The sequence below is a fragment of the Bombina bombina genome, chromosome 4 (assembly GCF_027579735.1).
Source record: "Bombina bombina isolate aBomBom1 chromosome 4, aBomBom1.pri, whole genome shotgun sequence".
In the NCBI taxonomy this organism is placed as follows: domain Eukaryota; kingdom Metazoa; phylum Chordata; class Amphibia; order Anura; family Bombinatoridae; genus Bombina; species Bombina bombina.
The window spans coordinates 120734623-120755463 of record NC_069502.1 but is presented as its reverse complement, the minus strand read 5'-3'; the positions used below and the strand labels follow the sequence as shown (position 1 = coordinate 120755463).

The window sequence follows — 20841 nt, the reverse complement described above, 5'->3', positions numbered from 1 at the left end:
TAGCGATATATGGTACATGACAAGGTATTTAAATGGAAAGGGCTATATTGTGTGTGTGTGTATATATATACATATATATATATATATGTGTGTGTGTATACGTGAGTATTTATGTGTGTATATATGTACAGTATATGCATACAAATATACACATGTATATATGGAATATACATACACACACAATATATATTTTATATATATATATAAATAAATAAATATATATATATATATATAAATATAAATTATATAAATAAATAATGTGTATATATATATATATATATATATATACTCACACAAACTTTGGAGTTCTTTTCACTTAAATACCTTAAAACATGAAAAATAATTTTTATTCAATTTTAATAAAATGGGCTAGAGCGTTAACTGCACTAGAAGTTCAGCTTTTGTGCTCTTCAGGTTGCACTGGTATTATGAGTTGAAAGTAAACTGTTTTCGCTCTCGCACTAACTTGACGAGCGCAAAAAGCCAAAGTTAGAATATCGTGTGTGCATTTATGTATTCTCCTATAGAAGACAGTGGAGCAAAAAAGTGGGGGGAAAACTAACACCCTACCCACACGCAAACACAATCGCATATTCTCATGTGCGCTAACCCGACATGAAAATATGAATATTTCAGATTTCAATGTTCTTCACATACAAGAATATGTTCTATTTAATCATAAATACATATTTATATGTATAAGAAAAAAGAAGAAACGGACCACTATTTTCCAGCACCAGGTTATTTACTAATAATTAGATCACTTTAGCAGGTAAGCTAAGCAGAAAATGACAGTTTGTCAAAATGATTATATACATAATGTACAGCAACATTAAAACCACAGGTAGTAACAACGGTTGTTGCAAAACTGACTCCAATCATTAAAATTGCAACACTGTGACAAATTATGCCCCTAAGTAGATATATGGGCTCATACACACAGCATCTCAATATAGCACTGTGTAAAGTTCATGTTCACAAACTAGCAAAACGTTATTGCAATTTGGTTCCTAAATGAAGGGAAAGAGCCATCCATCCAATCTCAATATGGAATTGTTATCCAGTAAAGTGTTGAGCACAAGAGTATACAAACAGGTTACCTTAACAGGAGAGCGTCAAACCATGATCGCCACCCAAGGCTTTTCAAGAGATATACCATTGCAATCCTTCCGGTACCTTAGAAGTCCAATATAGACTGTATAGTTAGCCGTGGGTCAGTGCTCCCTTTTACTCTTTTAAATATACAGTATATATATATGTGATGTTTTTTGGTACAAAATACTGTATATCTATACATATATATATACTGTATATATTCAGTAGAAAACAACACTCACAGGGTCTTGCTTAGAATAAATAAGTAATTACTTATTTATTCTAAGCAAGACCCTGTGAGTGACTTCTTTTCTACTGACTATACTTATGCTTGAAGTGCACCCAGGGCAAGGAGGGCTGTTTAAAGCCAAAGGAAGCAGGAGTGCTATTACCCTCTCTACGAAAAAAAAACCCATATATATATATATATATATATATATGAATAGAAGGAGGCACTCACTGGACTTTTAACAAGTGAATTTAATCCTTAGAGCGTGACGTTTCGGGGACACACTCCCCTTCCTCAGACAAACAAACACACATTTCAAATGGCTATTTAAACAGTGTAAACCCCACCCCCCAGTGAGATATTGCGCCAAAAACGTAACCATGGTGATACTTATCAACAAAACCTTTTCAGATTCAACACTACCAAACTATAGACAATCTGAAATTTTTCAAAATGCTAATGCATCATTGTAAGAATATAAATCATAATAGTATCATGACATCTAGAGAACATAAACTTCTGTGAAAGTACAGTGCAACATAACAGTGCATATTAGATAGTAGAGTTGTCAGTCCCAAGTATATATATATAGAGAGAGAAGAAAGCTGAAAAGAGCACTTGCCGTGAAAAGTGGTTTATTTCATCTCAAGTAAACATTTTCGGGGAGTAACTCCGTCATCAGACAAGTAAGAAAACAATAGTCATCTCACTTGTCTAATGACCGAGTTACTCCCTGAAAACGTTTACTTGAGATGAAATAAACCACTTTTCATGGCGAGTACTCTCTTCAGCCTTCTTTTATGAATTACTATTGTATTACTATTGGAACAGTATATACGTATAGAGTAATGGTAAAGATGGAGGGCACTCAAAGGACTTCACATATTAGATCACTTTTTTTTTTTTTCAAAGTGATCTAATATGTGAAGTCCTGTGAGTGCCCTCCATCTTTACCATTACTCTATACGTATCATTTGAGGATAGCACCCAGGCAGTGGCAACTTTGATGTGGAAGGAGTGCTAGGCCACCGGCTACAATATATATATATATATATATATACATATATTTCTATATATATATATATATATATATATTTCTATATATATATATATATATATATATATTATTTAATTTTCCCTGTGTGGGCCTTGCACCCAGGCCTGTATGGGGTTAACTGCCTGTGACTCTGGTGAGTGCAGCTTCCTGAGAGTGCTGTTTTGCACCCAGGGCTGTGCATGTTACAGGGTCATAGGATGTGTACCTGGTCCGGCCTGAGAGTGCTGATCCCACCCGTGTTTTGTATATGTTTGGGGAGATTACATAAGCCTGTGCACCCTTCATTTTTTCACAGTTGTTTGAATGTGAGCCTGCATTGTGTGGCTATTTAGGGACCCAGGTTTTTTGAAGAGACCTTAACGAGGTACCTGGGCTTTTCCCATTTGGCCAGATGCAGTAACTAACTCTTCGATTGCTGCTTTTTATCTTAGTTGAGAGCTTGTGAGTGAGTGCTGGACTTTCTCTGTGTGCTATATTAATGTATTATTTTTTTGTAATTTTCCCTGTTTGGGCCTTGCACCCAGGCCTGTCTGGGGTTAACTGCCTGTGACTCTGGTGACAGTGCAGCTTCCTGAGAGTGCTGTTTTGCACCCAGGGCTGTGCATCATAGGATGTGTACCCGGTCCGGCCTGAGAGTGCTGACCCCACCTGTGTTTTGTATATATATATATACAGGGAGTGCAGAATTATTAGGCAAGTTGTATTTTTGAGGATTAATTTTATTATTGAACAACAACCATGTTCTCAATGAACCCAAAAAACTCATTAATATCAAAGCTGAATAGTTTTGGAAGTAGTTTTTAGTTATAACTATTTTAGGGGGATATCTGTGTGTGCAGGTGACTATTACTGTGCATAATTATTAGGCAACTTAACAAAAAACAAATATATACCCATTTCAATTATTTATTTTTACCAGTGAAACCAATATAACATCTCAACATTCACAAATATACATTTCTGACATTCAAAAACAAAACAAAAACAAATCAGTGACCAATATAGCCACCTTTCTTTGCAAGAACACTCAAAAGCCTGCCATCCATGGATTCTGTCAGTGTTTTGATCTGTTCACCATCAACATTGCGTGCAGCAGCAACCACAGCCTCCCAGACACTGTTCAGAGAGGTGTACTGTTTTCCCTCCTTGTAAATCTCACATTTGATGATGGACCACAGGTTCTCAATGGGGTTCAGATCAGGTGAACAAGGAGGCCATGTCATTAGATTTTCTTCTTTTATACCCTTTCTTGCCAGCCACGCTGTGGAGTACTTGGACGCGTGTGATGGAGCATTGTCCTGCATGAAAATCATGTTTTTCTTGAAGGATGCAGACTTATTCCTGTACCACTGCTTGAAGAAGGTGTCTTCCAGAAACTGGCAGTAGGACTGGGAGTTGAGCTTGACTCCATCCTCAACCCGAAAAGGCCCCACAAGCTCATCTTTGATGATACCAGCCCAAACCAGTACTCCACCTCCACCTTGCTGGCGTCTGAGTCAGACTGGAGCTCTCTACCCTTTACCAATCCAGCCACGGGCCCATCCATCTGGCCCATCAAGACTCACTCTCATTTCATCAGTCCATAAAACCTTAGAAAAATCAGTCTTGAGATATTTCTTGGCCCAGTCTTGACGTTTCAGCTTGTGTGTCTTGTTCAGTGGTGGTCGTCTTTCAGCCTTTCTTACCTTGGCCATGTCTCTGAGTATTGCACACCTTGTGCTTTTGGGCACTCCAGTGATGTTGCAGCTCTGAAATATGGCCAAACTGGTGGCAAGTGGCATCTTGGCAGATGCACGCTTGACTTTTCTCAGTTTATGGGCAGTTATTTTGCGCCTTGGTTTTTCCACACGCTTCTTGCGACCCTGTTGACTATTTTGAATGAAACGCTTGATTGTTCGATGATCACGCTTCAGAAGCTTTGCAATTTTAAGAGTGTTGCATCCCTCTGCAAGATATCTCACTAGTTTTTACTTTTCTGAGCCTGTCAAGTCCTTCTTTTGACCCATTTTGCCAAAGGAAAGGAAGTTGCCTAATAATTATGCACACCTGATATAGGGTGTTGATGTCATTAGACCACACCCCTTCTCATTACAGAGATGCACATCACCTAATATGCTTAATTGGTAGTAGGCTTTCGAGCCTATACAGCTTGGAGTAAGACAACATGCATAAAGAGGATGATGTGGTCAAAATACTCATTTGCCTAATAATTCTGCACTGCCTGTATATATATATATATATATATATATATATATATATATATATATATATATATATATATATTTATTTGCAAGCAGGGCCAATGGCACCACCTTATGTAATATTAGTTAGCTCTGTTATATATAATTCAGATATGTATACTGAATAAATATACAGTATATATAATGCTATTAGGTGCTGTGTATTAATTAATTAATTACACTACATACATACAGTATACAACACTGACTCTCAACATATGGAATAAGAAGAGTGCTGACAGTGTATTCTTTTGCAATTGGTGGACTCTCATCCATCAATTGTTTGTGTAAATATATATAAATATATATATATGCTGTGTGTGTGTATATATATATATATATATATATATATATATATATATATATATATATATATATATATATATATATATATATATATATATAAATAAATAAATATATATATATATACACATGATTATATAAATAGGTATAGATATATAAATAGATATGTGTTAGAATATCTATTTATAAATACATAGAACATATTTCCCTAGGTGAAGGACATTGGAATGTGAAATATATGTATAAATACAATGTAACACTTTATTAAATTTGAATATTATCATAAAAATATATATATTTTTGTTTTCATCTACTTAAAGGGACACTAAACTAAACATTTTTCTTTCATGATTTCTTTCATGATTTGGATAGAGCAGGCAATTTAAACAACTTTCTAATTTACTTCTATCAATTTTTCTTCGTTCACTTGCTATCTTTATTTAAAAATCAGGAATGTAAAGCTTAGTTGCCGGCTCATTTTAGGTTCAGTACCCTGGATAGCGCTTGCTTATTGGTGACTACATTCAGCCAACCAATAAGCAAGCATAACCCAGGTTCTGAACCAAAAATGTGCCGCCTCCTAAGCTTTACATAAAGATAGCAAGAGAACGAAAAAAAATTGATAATAGGAGATAAATTAGAAAGTTGCTTAAAACTGGATGCTCTATCTTACTGGTTTTCAAACCTGTCCTCAGGCCTCCCCAACAGGCCAGGTTTTCTGGTTTACCTTGAATAAGAGCAGGTAAAATAATCATGTTTACTAAGCAGTTGATTAGTTGATTATTTTCACCTTTGCTCTAGTTAAGATATCCTTAAAACGTGGCCTGTTAGGGAAGCCTGAGGACACGTTTGAGAAACCAGTGATCTATCTGTATCATTAAAGAAACTATTTGGATTTAGTATCCCTTTAAACGGATTCTAAACTTTTTTTCTTTAATGATTCAGAACTGCTTGTGCAATGATAAACGTCGACAGTGTATACTGTCGGCATTCATCGATGTGCGGCGGACATGATACGCTACATCGTATCATGTCCACTCGAACATTAATAAATAGGCCCCATAGGCTCTCTATCCTGGGATTTTATTGCTAAATTCACAAAATCAATCTTTTTTGCTCTTAATCCTATCTGGAGATTAACAAAGTTAACAATTTTGGGCTCCATGTACAAAGCAGTTATTAGTTGTGAGAGAGAAGGGGCGGCGTTTTCATGCAATTATACATACGGGCAGCGGACAAATCAATTGCCTGTATGCCGTGAAGGCGAGCGGACAACTTCTCACTTTTTAATACATGGAGCCCTTTGTGTTGTTTTTGGGACGTAACAATTTTGATCTTCAAAAACATTTTAGAATTGTGATCACTAGAAAAACCACACTGACAATACAGCTGCTGAAAACAACTGCAAGATTGTGACAATTCCAATAGTTCTGTTTAGACAATAGTGCAATATAAAATCACTCTACCACATGAGCGAATTGTGTTATTTCTCTTTTATGCCCTTACAAAAGAATTATTTTATAAAGGGGCAAAACTGAATGACATAATAAATATAAAGATATGTTTTGCATTTATACTGATTGACACAAATATAATGCCACAGGAACCTGATGTGGCAACCACTGATGTCTGGTGATGTTAGTGACATTTATAAATAGAGGGCATAAGGTGGTTCTCCACCTGAGATAAAAATGTTGTGCTTACTTGATAGCATATTTTTAAAAACATAATTATGTCAACATAGAGGTAGATTAGATTTCTTTGTAGGTACACTCCATGATTATCTTTTTCGTGTAATTTAAAATCTTCCTCATAAGAAATGTTCAGTGAATACCAATCTATTTTTCGACCAGTATTTCTAAGCTACAGTAGATACTTTAATGATTAATCTCCCTGTTCATAGTGTTTTGAAATTTTATTCCATCCTTTGAATCTACAAGAAAACAGCCTGATAAAACAACGTTTATCTTGAGAAACTTGTAGCTGTGTTTTATATTTTTATTCTTTTAATAAAAGACTCATTGGAAGGAGTATTTTATTACCAACTCACATTGAATATGTTTTCGTTCCATCCTTTATTTTGGATGTCCATTACCTGCAGAAGAAAACTTGACAGAGAGAATAACTAGCTGGGAGGCTACGAACTTTGTGACTGCAATATTAGCACTGTTTAAGTGCACTTACATTATAAGAGGCCAGTAATATCAAGAGGACAGCTTGCTGTGAGACTGCTAATTTACCCAGACCGTGAGACCTGCACGATAAGTGTTTTACACTTGTCAGAGTGATTATGTTTTTTTACTATATCTGATTGGAGCCCTCATTCTCTTTTGTATTTTTTTATGTAGAACAGCAGTTTAAAAGGACAGTCAACTCAAAATCTTTTTGTTTAAAAAGATAGATAATCCCTTTATTACTCATTCCCCAGTTTTGCACAACCAACATGGTTATATTAATACACTTTTTACCTCTGTGATTACCTTGTATCTAAGCATCTTCTGACAGCCCCCTGATCACATTACTTTTTATTTATTTATTATCTATTAACTTGCATTTTATCCAATAAGTGCTGTGTCTGCCACAAGTCATGGGCATGAACACAATGTTATCTATATGGCTCACACGAACTAGCACTCCCCTGTTGTGAAAAGCTAATAAAAAAAGCATGTGATAGGAGGCTGTCTGTAGTGGCTATGAAAGAGGCAGAAATTTTGAGGTTTAAAGGTTATAAAGTATATTAATATAACAATGTTGGTTGTGCAAAGCTGGGGAATGGGTAGTAAAGGTGTTATCTATCTTTTTAAACAATAACCATTTTGGTGTTGACTGTCCCTTAAAAGACCTTTTAAATGATTTGTCCTTTACATAAACTTGAGGTTATAGAAAACATATCCTTTGCTGTTTTTTTAGGATATACCTAGAAAATTTATTAGCATTTGCTATCATAGAAATATTATTACCAATCAGAGGACAAAGAAAAACAAGATGTAACTAAAATGCTTTAATATTATCCCCATATAAACAACATATACCATAAATTCCTGGTATAAACCAAGGTGATCAAATGAACAGCAGAACTGCACACACATCGCCAGATAGAACGGAAATAATTGCTATTTTGTACAAAAGGAATAAAGAATTGATATTGAGAATATGACAGCAGCCAGATCACAGAATCAATATTTGTGTTGTAGTATGAGTTAGAAATAGTGGCCGTAGAAAAGCTCTCATATAATTTTCTGCCTCACTGAACGTCTCCAGGGTCGCAGTGATGTTCTAATAAAAATATTGTGGAATGTTTTAGCATCTAAAGTAAATATGACTTAAACCCAAAGCTTAAATTGCTTTTTCATCGCTAGTGGAGCTTTCTCATTTTGGGCTGAATAAGTTTAGTATATAAAATTGTGCAAAAAAATTGTCCTTACTGCAAAAATGTTATTTAACAAAATGAACTATCAATCTACTTCTTTCATTTACTGATATTTATTTAAATCAGTGGTAAAAGATCTTTCTTTCATGCAAGAGTCCATGAGCTAGTGACGTATGGGATATACATTCCTACCAGGAGGGGCAAAGTTTCCCAAACCTTAAAATGCCTATAAATACACCCCTCACCACACCCACAATTCAGTTTTACAAACTTTGCCTCCGATGGAGGTGGTGAAGTAAGTTTGTGCTAGATTCTACGTTGATATGCGCTCCGCAGCAAGTTGGAGCCCGGTTTTCCTCTCAGCGTGCAGTGAATGTCAGAGGGATGTGAGGAGAGTATTGCCTATTTGAATGCAGTGATCTCCTTCTACGGGGTCTATTTCATAGGTTCTCTGTTATCGGTCGTAGAGATTCATCTCTTACCTCCCTTTTCAGATCGACGATATACTCTTATATATACCATTACCTCTGCTGATTCTCGTTTCAGTACTGGTTTGGCTATCTGCTATATGTAGATGAGTGTCCTGGGGTAAGTAAGTCTTATTTTCTGTGACACTCCTAGCTATGGTTGGGCACTTTGTTTATAAAGTTCTAAATATATGTTTTCAAACATTTATTTGCCTTGACTCAGAATGTTCAACTTTCCTTATTTTTCAGACAGTCAGTTTCATATTTGGGATAATGCATTTGAATTAATCATTTTTTCTTACCTTCAAAAATTTGACTCTTTTTCCCTGTGGGCTGTTAGGCTCGCGGGGGCTGAAAATGCTTCATTTTATTGCGTCATTCTTGGCGCGGATTTTTTTGGCGCAAAAATTATTTTCCGTTTCCGGCGTCATACGTGTCGCCGGAAGTTGCGTCATTTTTTTGACGTTATTTTGCGCCAAAAATGTCGGCGTTCCGGATGTGGCGTCATTTTTGGCGCCAAAAGGCATTTCGGCGCCAAATAATGTGGGTGTCTTGTTTGGCGCTAAAAAAATATGGGCGTCGCTTTTGTCTCCACATTATTTAAGTCTCATTATTTATTGCTTCTGGTTGCTAGAAGCTTGTTCACTGGCATTTTTTTCCCATTCCTGAAACTGTCATTTAAGGATTTTGATCAATTTGCTTTATATGTTGTTTTTTCTATTACATATTGCAAGATGTTCCACGTTGCAACTGAGTCAGAAGTTACTTGAGGAAAATCACTGAACGGGGCTGGAGCTACCAAGCTAAGTGTATCTGCTATAAATTTTTGGTACCTGTTTCTCCAGCTGTTGTTTGTATTGCATGTCATGACAAACTTTTTAATGCAGATAAAATTTCCTTTAGTACTGTTATATTACCTGTTGCTGTTTCGTCAACATTTAATTTTCAGAGTGTTCCTGTTAAACATAAGAGATTTTATTTTTTAAATCCATTTAGAAGGCTATGTCTGTTATTTCTCCTTCTAGTTTACATAAAAGTCTTTTAAAAACTTCTCTTTTTTCAGATGAATTTTTAAATGAACATCATCGTTCTGATACTGATAATGGTTCTTCTGGTTCAGAAGTTTCTGTCTCAGAGGTTGATGCTGTTAAATCTTTTTATTTGTTCAAGATGGAATTTATTCGTTCTTTATTTAAAGACGTATTAATTGCTTTAGATATAGAGGATTCTGGTCCTCTTGATACTAAATCTAAACGTTTAAATAGGGTTTTTTTAATCTCCTGTATTTATTCCAGAAGTGTTTAATCTCCCTGATGCTTTTTCTGAAGTAATTTCCAGGGAATGGAATAATTTGGGTAATTCTTTTACTCCTTCTAAACGTTTAAGCAATTATATTCTGTGCCATCTGACAGATTAGAGTTTTTTGGGACAAAATCCCTAAGGTTTGGGGCTGTCTCTATTCCTGCTAAAATGTACTACTATTCTTACGGCAGATAGTACTAAATTTAAGGATCCTTTAGATAAGAAAATTTAATCCTTTCTAAGAAAAGTTTACTTATGTTTAGGTAATCTTCTTAGACCTGCTATATTTTTACCGGATGTTGCTGCAGCTTCATCTTTTTGGTTAGAAGTTTTAGCGCAACAAGTAACAGATCATAATTTTATAGCATTATTTTTATTCTATAACATGCTAATAATTTTATTGGTGATACCATCTTTTGATATCATTTGAGTTGATGTCAGGTATATGTCTCTAGCTATTTTAGCTAGAAAAGCTTTATGGATTTAACTTGGAATGCTGATATGTCTTCTAAGTTAACTTTGATTTTCCCTTTCTTTCCAGGGTAATATTCATTTTTTCGTTCTTTTTCTCATAATAAGGAACAAAAGCCTGATCCTTCATCCTCAGGAGCGGTTTCAGTTTGGAAACTATTTCCAGTTTGGAATATATCCAAGCCTTATAGAAACCTATAGTCAGCTCCTAAGTACCCATGAAGGTGCGGCCCTTTTTTCCAGTTCAGCTGGTATGGGGCAGATTACGTTTTAAAGGAGTTTGGATCAATTCCGTTCTCAATCTCTGGTTTCAGAACATTGTTTCAGAAAGGTACAGAATTGGCTTCAGTTAAGGCCTCCTGCTAAGAGATTTTTTTCTTCCCGTGTCCCAGTTAACACAGCAAGGCTCAGCATTTCTGAAATGTGTTTCAGATCTAGAGTTGGCTGGAGTAATTATGTCAGTTCCAGTTCTGGAACAGGGGCTAGGGTTTTATTTTATCTCTTCATTGTACCAAAGAAGGTCAATTCCTTCAGACCAGTTCCGGATCTCTCAATATTGAATCGTTATGTATACCAACATTCAAGATGGTTACTGTAGGACTATTCTGCCTTTTGTTTAGCAAGGGCATTTTATGTTTACAATAGTTTTGCAGGATGTGTATCTGCATATTCCGATTCATTCAGATCACTTTTAGTGTTTGAGATTCTCTTTTTAGACAAGCATTACCAGTTTTGTGGCTCTACTGTTTGGCCTAGCCTCAGTTCCAAGAATTTTTTTCAAAGATTCTCGGTGCCCTTCTTTCTGTATTCAGAGAACAGGGTTTTGGTATTTCCTTATTTGGACGATTATCTTGGTATTTGCTCAGTCTTCTCATTCGAAGAATCTCATGCGATTCGACTTGTGTTGTTTCTTCAAGATCATGGTTGGAGGATCAATTTACCAAAAAGTTCATTGATTCCTCAGTCAAGGGTAACCTTTCTGGGTTTCCAGATAGATTCAGTGTCCATGACTCTGTCTTTAACAGACAAGAGACGTCTAAATTGTTTTCAGCTTGTCGAAACCTTCAGTCACAATCATTCCCTTCGGTAACCTTATGCATGGAAATTCTAGGTCTTTTGACTGCTGCATTGGACGCAATCCCCTTTGCTTGTTTTTCACATGCAACCTCTTCAGCTCTGTATGCTGAATCAATGGTGCAAGGATTACACAAAGATATTTCAATTTATATCTTTAAAATCGATTGTTCGACACTCTCTAACGTGGTGGACAGATCACCATCGTTTAATTCAGGGGGCTTCTTTTGTGCTTCCGACCTGGACTGTAATTTCAACAGATACAAGTCTCACAGGTTGGGGAGCTGGTGGGGATCTCTGTCGGCACAAGGAGTTTGGGAATCTCAGGAGGTGAGATTACCGATAAATATTTTGGAACTCCGTGCAATTTTCAGAGCTCTTCAGTTTTGGCCTCTTCTGTAGAGAGAATCGTTCATTTGTTTTCAGACAGACAATGTCACAACTGTGGCATACATCATCAAGGAGCGACTCACAGTCCTCTGGCTATGAAAGAAGTATCTCGAATTTTTTTGGTTTGGGCGGACTCCAGCTCCTGTCTAATCTCTGCGGTTCATATCCCAGGTGTAGACAATTGGGAAGCGGATTATCTCAGTCGCCAAACGTTGCATCCGGGCGAATGGTCTCTTCACCCAGAGGTATTTCTTCAGGTTGTTCAAATGTGGGAACTTCCAGAAATAGATCTGATGGCGTCTCATCTAAACAAGAAACTTCCCAGATATCTGTACAGATCCCGGGATCCTTAGGCAGAGGCAGTGGATGCATTATCACTTCCTTGGAAGTATCATCCTGTCTATATCTTTCCGCCTCTAGTTCTTCTTCCAAGAGTAATCTCCAAGATTCTGAAGGAATGCTCGTTTGTTCTGCTGGTAGCTCCGGCATGGCCTTACAGGTTTGGTATGCGGATCTTGTCCGGATGGCCTCTTGCCAGCCGTGGACTCTTCCGTTAAGACCAGACCTTCTGTCGCAAGGTCCTTTTTTCCATCAGGATCTCAAATCCTTAAATTTTAAGGTATGGAGATTGAACGCTTGATTCTTGGTCAAAGAGGTTTCTCTGACTCTGTGATTAATACTATGTTACAGGCTCGTAATTCTGTATCTAGAGAGATATATTATAGAGTCTGGAAGACTTATATTTTTTGGTGTCTTTCTCATCTTTTTTCTTGGCATTCTTTTAGAATACCGAGAATTTTACAGTTTCTTCAGGATGGTTTAGATAAGGGTTTGTCTGCAAGTTCCTTGAAAGGACAAATCTCTGCTCTTTCTGTTCTTTATCACAGAAAGATTGCTATTCTTCCTGATATTTATTGTTTTATATAAGCTTTGGTTCGTATAAAACCTGTCATTAAGTCAATTTCTCCTCCTTGGAGTTTGATTTTGGTTCTGGGAGCTCTTCAAGCTCCTCCCTTTGAACCTATGCATTCATTGGTCATTAAATTACTTTCTTGGAAAAGTTTTGTTCCTTTTGGCCATCTCTTCTGCCAGAAGAGTTTCTGATTTATCTGCTCTTTCTTGTGAGTCTCCTTTTCTGATTTTTCATCAGGATGAGGCGGTGTTGCGAACTTCTTTTGAATTTTTACCTAAAGTTGTGAATTGCAACAACATTAGTAGAGAAATTGTGGTTCCTTCATTATGTCCTAATCCTAAGAATTCTAAGGAGAAATCATTGCATTCTTTGGATGTTGTTAGAGCTTTGAAATATTATGTTGAAGCTACTAAGTCTTTCCGAAAGACTTCTAGTCTATTTGTTATCTTTTCCGGTTCTAGAAAAGGCCAGAAAGCTTCTGCCATTTCTTTGGCATCTTGGTTGAAATCTTTAATTCATCTTGCCTATGTTGAGTCGGGTAAAACTCCGCCTCAGAGGATTACAGCTCATTCTACCAGGTCAGTTTCTACTTCCTGGGCGTTTAAGAATGAAGCTTCGGTTGATCACATTTGCAAAGTTGCAACTTGGTCCTCTTTGCATATTTTTACTAAATTCTACCATTTTGATGTATTTTCTTCTTCTGAAGCAGTTTTTGGTAGAAAAGTATTTCAGGCAGCAGTTTCAGTCTGAATCTTCTGCTTATGTTTTTTATTAAACTTTATTTTGGGTGTGGATTATTTTCAGCAGGAATTGGCTGTCTTTATTTTATCCCTCCCTCTCTAGTGACTCTTGTGTGGAAAGATCCACATCTTGGGTAGTCATTATCCCATACGTCACTAGCTCATGGACTCTTGCTAATTACATGAAAGAAAACATAATTTATGTAAGAACTTACCTGATAAATTCATTTCTTTCATATTAGCAAGAGTCCATGAGGCCCACCCTTTTTTGTGGTGGTTATGATTTTTTTGTATAAAGCACAATTATTCCAATTCCTTATTTTATATGCTTTCGCACTTTTTTATCACCCCACTTCTTGGCTATTCGTTAAACTGAATTGTGGGTGTGGTGAGGGGTGTATTTATAGGCATTTTAAGGTTTGGGAAACTTTGCCCCTCCTGGTAGGAATGTATATCCCATACGTCACTAGCTCATGGACTCTTGCTAATATGAAAGAAATGAATTTATCAGGTAAGTTCTTACATAAATTATGTTTTTTTTTGTATCCCAGTAACATCAGATAAGTAATTACGATGTATCAACCATCTTTACTCATTAATTAACCTTTTTTAAATGAACATCATTGCACCAGACTCCTAGAATTTTTTTTATTTAGATTTTTTGTTTGGTGCAATTTGTTGTGGGGGGGGGATTAGCTGCTTTGGTATTATGGTTGGAAGGATATTTCAGAACAATGATACCTTTTAGGTGGAGGAATAAAATCATCCTGATCTAATAGGGACGATTGACAGCCCCTGCTAGCCACCAGTGAGCAGGGGTGGCATTGCACAAACATTTCACTTGAAATGCCTGTACAATGATAAATGCCGACAACATATGCTGTCAGTATTTAGCAATGTCGAACGGACATGATTCGCTATAGCTCAACATTTAGTAAATCTACCCCAATATGCTTTCTTATTATTTATGAATAAATTGGATGTTTTAAGCTGATGATTTGCCAAAAGGGTTAATAACTGATTATTATTTGAGTTGAATATAAGCATTTACTAAAAACATTTCATTGCTATTTGTGCTGGTGGTGCCATTTTCAGAAGAATTCATTTTACACTCTTACACGGTCGTATTATCAGCCTTTTCAATAAGGCTGCAGACATGTCCCAAAGCAACAATGCAAGATTTGTCTTACTGATGCAGCAGATCAGCACCTATACTGTTATAATAGTTCATTGTCTGGGAGTAGAATGATTGGCTACTGACATCACTAAATGCCCTCAATACATCACATAAGCAATAAAATAAAAATGTAATCTATAAAACAATTTACACTAACAAAAATTGAAAACCATTAAAGAGAGAGAAATAAATAATAGAACGAGGGGCAAACTCATCAGCCTTCACAAAGGCTATATAATCTTTATAAATGCCACATGCTGTAGATGAAAAAGCCTTACCAAGCCTCTAGAATGTTCCATGATGCCCATGGCCAGCACCTTATTTGTGTCTTATTATTATTGTTCCTCATTGCCTTATAGACCAAAACACAAGACAATACTCCACTTAGCCAGACTGTCTGAGCCAGTATCGCCAAACTGTAGCAGACAACAGAAATTGGTCTACGCTTCTCATTTGGCAATAAAGAAGGTGCATTTGTACTGAATTTTGTAAATATGAAAGGAATTCCCAATTAATTTCTATGTAATTTTTAACAAAAAATGATTTAGTTTTATTTTAAGACATTGGGCCCATTTATTAAGAAGCCAATGAAGCTTTAGGACCCTTGCTGTGCAGGTTCACTCATGCTTCCCTCAACTGGTTTTTAAGGATGTTTCAAAACAATGCAGCCCTTGGAATGAACCTCCACCATGCTTCACTATTGCCTGCAGACACTCTTTCTTATACCTCTTTCCAGCAAAATGCTTGCTGCTACAGCCAAATATTTAAAAATTTGACCCATCAGCCCAGAGCACCTGCTGCGATTTTTCTGAACTTAAGTCCTGTGTTTTTGTGCAAAGTTGAGTCAATTGGCCTTGTTTCCACATCGGAGGTATGGCTTTTTGGCCGCAAGTCTTCCGTGAAGCCCACTTCTGACCAGACTTCTCTGGACGGAGATTGGTATACTAGGGTCCAAATTGTTTCTGCCAATTCTGAGCTGATGGCGCTGCTGGACATCTTCCATTTGTGAGGGGAAGTGAGCAAAATATTTCCTTGGCCAACCACTGCGTCTATGGTCCTCAATGATGACAGATTCTATGTGCTTCTTCAGATTAGCTTGGACAGCACATCTTAAAACCTCTGTCTACCTTGGAAATACCTTTCTTATATAACTACCCTGCCTCGTATTACTGTTCTCAGTCTTGCTATGGTGTATGACTTTTGACAATACACTGTCTTCAGCAACGTCTGCTTGTTAGCAGAGTTTGCCTGTTCCTCACCCAATTTTATTCATTTACACAGCTGTGCCTGTTTCAGTTAATGATTGTGTTTCAACCAACATATTCAATTGATGATCATTAGCACCTGTTTAGTATACAGGTAATTGTTTAATCATGTACCTATGATTCAGACCGCGCAAAATAAGGCTGTGCCGCTATTTCTATAATGCCGGTATTATAAGTAACCCTAAAACTTTATTTTTTTTTGCGCAATATGGTGCGGTAAGCTGCATACCGTACAATAGCAAAGTTCCGACTTTGGGTGGTACCGCATTTTCTCATTCTCTATTGAAGTCTATGGAGAAAAGAAAGTTTTGTAAAAACCTAACACCCTAACATAAACCCCTAGTCTAATAACCCCTAAACCGCCGTACCCCCACATCACCAACACTAAATAAAGCTATTAACCCCTAAACTGCCGCCCCCCACATCGCAACTCTAAAACAAACCTATTAACCCCTAAACTGCTGTCCCCCATATCGCCAACACTAAATAAAGCTAATAACCCCTAAACTTCCGGCCCCCCACATTTTTTTAATTTAGGTTTTTTATTTTTGGATCTTTTATTTTTATAAAACAGTAATGTTAGGTTTATTTATAGTTTAAGCTTAGGTTTTTTTACTTCACAGGTAAGTTTTCATTTATTTTAAGGTAGTTATATTGTAACTTTAAATTAAAGTTAGGGGGTGTTAGGTTTAGGGGGTAATAGTTTAATTTAATTTGTTGCAATGTGGGGGATGGCGGATTAGGGACTAAAAGGTTTATTTTAGTATTTGCAATGTGGGGGGACAGCGGATAAGGGGTTAATAGCTTTATTTTTGTATTTGCGATGTAGGGGGAACAGTTTAGGGGTAAATAGGTTGATTAGGTGTTAGCGATACAGGGGGATGACGGATTAGGGGTTAATACTTTAATTTAGGTAATCGCAATGTGGGTGGGTGGTGAATTAGGGGTTAATAGGTAGTTTATGAGTGTTAGTGTACTTTATAATGTCAGTATATGGCTGGGTTATAATACAATATATTTAATAATTATTCATTAAAATAAAACCCCAATAAAATGCATATACAAAACCATAAAATTAATGTAAATTCCTAAATTCTTTATATTAGTTAAAATTTATAAACACATTGAAATATATTTGTATAAAACCAGATATGAATCAAAACTATACACGTTTAAACTGTTATAATATGTTATGCACAGCAAACCAAATGTACCCGTGGAACTAGCCTTATTCACAATTGAATTATATTACCTCACCACAATATTACAGTATGGGTCACTAACTTCCAGACAACTATATTTTAACAGTGCTTAGTTGAACAATAGAACAATATACACTATAATTAAAACACCAGAAGTTATATATATTTTAAATGTAAACAGCCAGTTTATATGCCAATGTATCTAAGCTGAAATAAATTCTTAACTATCTACAATTAAGACCAATTCTAAAATATATTTGTATATTTGCAAAGATAAATTACTTAGCATTAATGATCAGTTTTAAAATACATAGGCTATGAAATACAAGTTTTAAAATACAAATATGTTCTTTAAATCTATTAACTGCAGCAATAATTAATAGATTTGTTTGAAATATTACCTATATTTAGCAACCTCTTATACTTTATCAAAAATAGCCATATCGATATTCAGCTTCCAATATTTCTCAACAGGTCCAATTCACCTCAGAATACAAAAGGAGTATTTTGCATGCAAAGAAGAAAGGGTAGCTATTTTGCTTATAATAACTGTATCCCCACGCAGCAGTTATCAGTCCAGGGTTTCAATAGAAGTTCAGCCAGCCTTTCAGACTATCTCCATGCTTGGGGTTAAATCATGTGATATAACCCCACCCCTTTTTGTTCTGTACAATAATTGGTGAATTGAAAAGGCCCTTAAAGGGACATGAAACCCACATTTTTTATTTCATGATTTAGAAAGAGAGTGCAATTTTAAACATCTTTCTAATTTACTTCTATTATCTAATTTGTTTTATTCTCTTGATATTCTTTGCTGAAAAGCATATCTAGATATGCGCAGTAGCTGCCGATTGGTTGCTGCACATAGAAGCCTTATGTGATTGGCTCACCCATGTGCATTGCTTTTTCCTCAACTAAAAAATGAAGCAAAATAAATAATAGAAGTGAATTGTAATGTTGTTTAAATTTGTATTCTCTATCTAAATCATGAAAGAAAGATTTTGGGTTTAGTGGCCCTTTAATGGAGCTGAACATCTCATTGGACACCTGGGAGGTCTTATCGGATTGGCCCTTTATTGGTTCCCTGGCAATGCATGGTTACTAGGGAAACACATCTTTGTTAACAGTCAAATATTTTGGCTGTAATTCTCGCATCACAACACTGGGGGCAGAAGACAGAGACAAACAGTTTCATTCAATTATTTCTATATTTCAAATATCTCCCTATATAATGATTATTTAACATACTATAATTTATTGCATTAATAAAATTCTCTTGTTAGCATTTATATTTCATTTAGCATAACAGAAAATGTACAATTTGATATCAAACATCAATATTTTATAGTCATATCACATCAAAGTAATTCCTATATATCCATCTTATTATATTTTAAGAGATGTATTTAAAGTTTCATAAACATTTAGTGCATAACCATATGATATGACTTAGGTCAACCCATGGAATTCTGTATTAGCATCTTTTAGCCCCATCTGGAAGATATAAAAACAACAATATGTTATATTTCAAAAATTCGATCATTATAATTGTTATTTAATCTATTACAAATTTGAATTGTATCTCCTATATATATATATATATATATATATATATATATATATATATATATATATATATATATATATATATATATATATATATATATATATATATATATATATATAATACAGTCTGAGGCATATATTTAATATGTTGTCTGAATATATGTACATATATATATATATATTAAAATCACACAGGCTTTATTTTAACAGTGGATTTGAGAGTCACAATGCAGATATGTTTCTTTGTTAGCCAGCATAGATGTGGATTCAACACACAGGGACACATGGCTGTGCAAGATGTGTACATAGCTCACAGGGGATCATTTAACAGGTAGTTGGTAAAAGCTACAATTCCTTGAAGATGTTTGTAAATTCAGCCACTTCCCCAGACAGACCAACTATTCTCCACAGGGGTCTGTGAGTTAATTTATTATCTTGGGCAGGAAGTCCATATATGGGCATGTACTTTTGAGGCCCCATCATGCTAATATTACATTGAAATGGTTCACTGATTTTATCTATACAAGAGTCTAAGCCTTTGTTCTTTCTTTCTGAAATAATCATGCAAGTAATTCCTTTGATGAATGAGAGAAGGGGGGTTTGCTCACACAGTGACCTTTTGGAGTTTTACAAATAAAATAAATTATTTGGCGTATATAACCATCTATATATATTAAATAATAATATGTATATATATATATTATTTAATAACATTCACAGATCTTCTGACAATAACATATTTTTTATGAGTTTTGTGAAACATTTTTGTTTTGCAAAATCAATAACTACTGGTATTTGATGGCAGGATTGGATTGTTGCGGTATAGGCCATAATGATCACGGTAAAGCCATAACGCCTGACTTGTAATACCGGTGAGCTGACCATTCCGCACTCAAAGGCCATTTTTTAAGCGGTAAAGCCGTACCGCACAACTTGTAACCTGGATCTATATGCCTACAAAATCCTTGACTTTGCACAAGTAAACTAATAAGAACTGATGCTGTTTTGAAGGTAAAGAAATGGTTGTCAAACTAAATATTGATTTCATTTTGATTTTTCTTTTGTTCACTCACTTTGCATTTTGTTAAACTGATAAAAATAAACTATTAACATGTCTATTTTGAAAGCATTCTTAGTTTACAGCATTTTTTCCACACCAATATAAAAATGGAAATTATTTTACATTTATTGAATTAGGTACTTCAAAAACAATCATGAAAAAAGTGATACAAATTTTTTTTTGCTGCGTTGGAATACCAGGTTCTCAGTGTAACATATCTTATGAGATAATAAAACTGATATAAAAATACATATACTACGGAACCCCAAAATGGCCACACAAATTTTTTTTTTATAAATTGTGCACACAAATGACTTAAATGTGAGCATGAATTACTAAATGTTGCTCACATTTTAGTAAATTGTGCACACTGTTTAGTAAAGCATGCTCAAATTTTAGTAATTTGTGCGTTCGGGTTAGTAAATAGTGCTCAAATTTTAGTAAATTGTGTGCACGATTTACAGCCACACGTAGGTTTGTAATTCTGATACCTTATAAAAATGAATAGGCAAAATAGTTTGGTATGTTAATGCTTGTTCAGTGTATCATAGACAGATCATTGGAATTCACAAATAAATGATAAATTGCATCACATGTGGCAAGCAAAACAATGTCTGCTCAGCTAATATATGAGAAGGGAGCGCCTAAAAGGCTGAAATGTGTACAAGATTATATCAAAGCTAAAACAACAGTTTTATTCGAACATACATCAAAAATAAAAAATACAGTGGGTATTGAAAAGAATCACCCCCTCCCCCCCATTGAACATAATGACATTTTGTTGCTTTGCAGCCTGAAATAATGATAGGCACAGTTTTTGTTTATCCAGTTGTAATTACTTAGTGCAACTTATAACATCCAAGTGAAAGATATAACACCATTATGTCAGGCAAAAATAAAGACAATTCAAAAACAGAATC

The 20841-nt window shown here is 35.4% G+C and overlaps 1 protein-coding gene across 2 annotated transcripts in view; it reads left to right on the top strand.

Annotated features, from left to right (window-relative positions):
* Positions 1–20841, top strand: part of PTCHD4 (patched domain containing 4) — a 398391-nt gene that overhangs the window by 250935 nt on the left and 126615 nt on the right. The gene's annotated exons all lie outside the window — the stretch shown is intronic.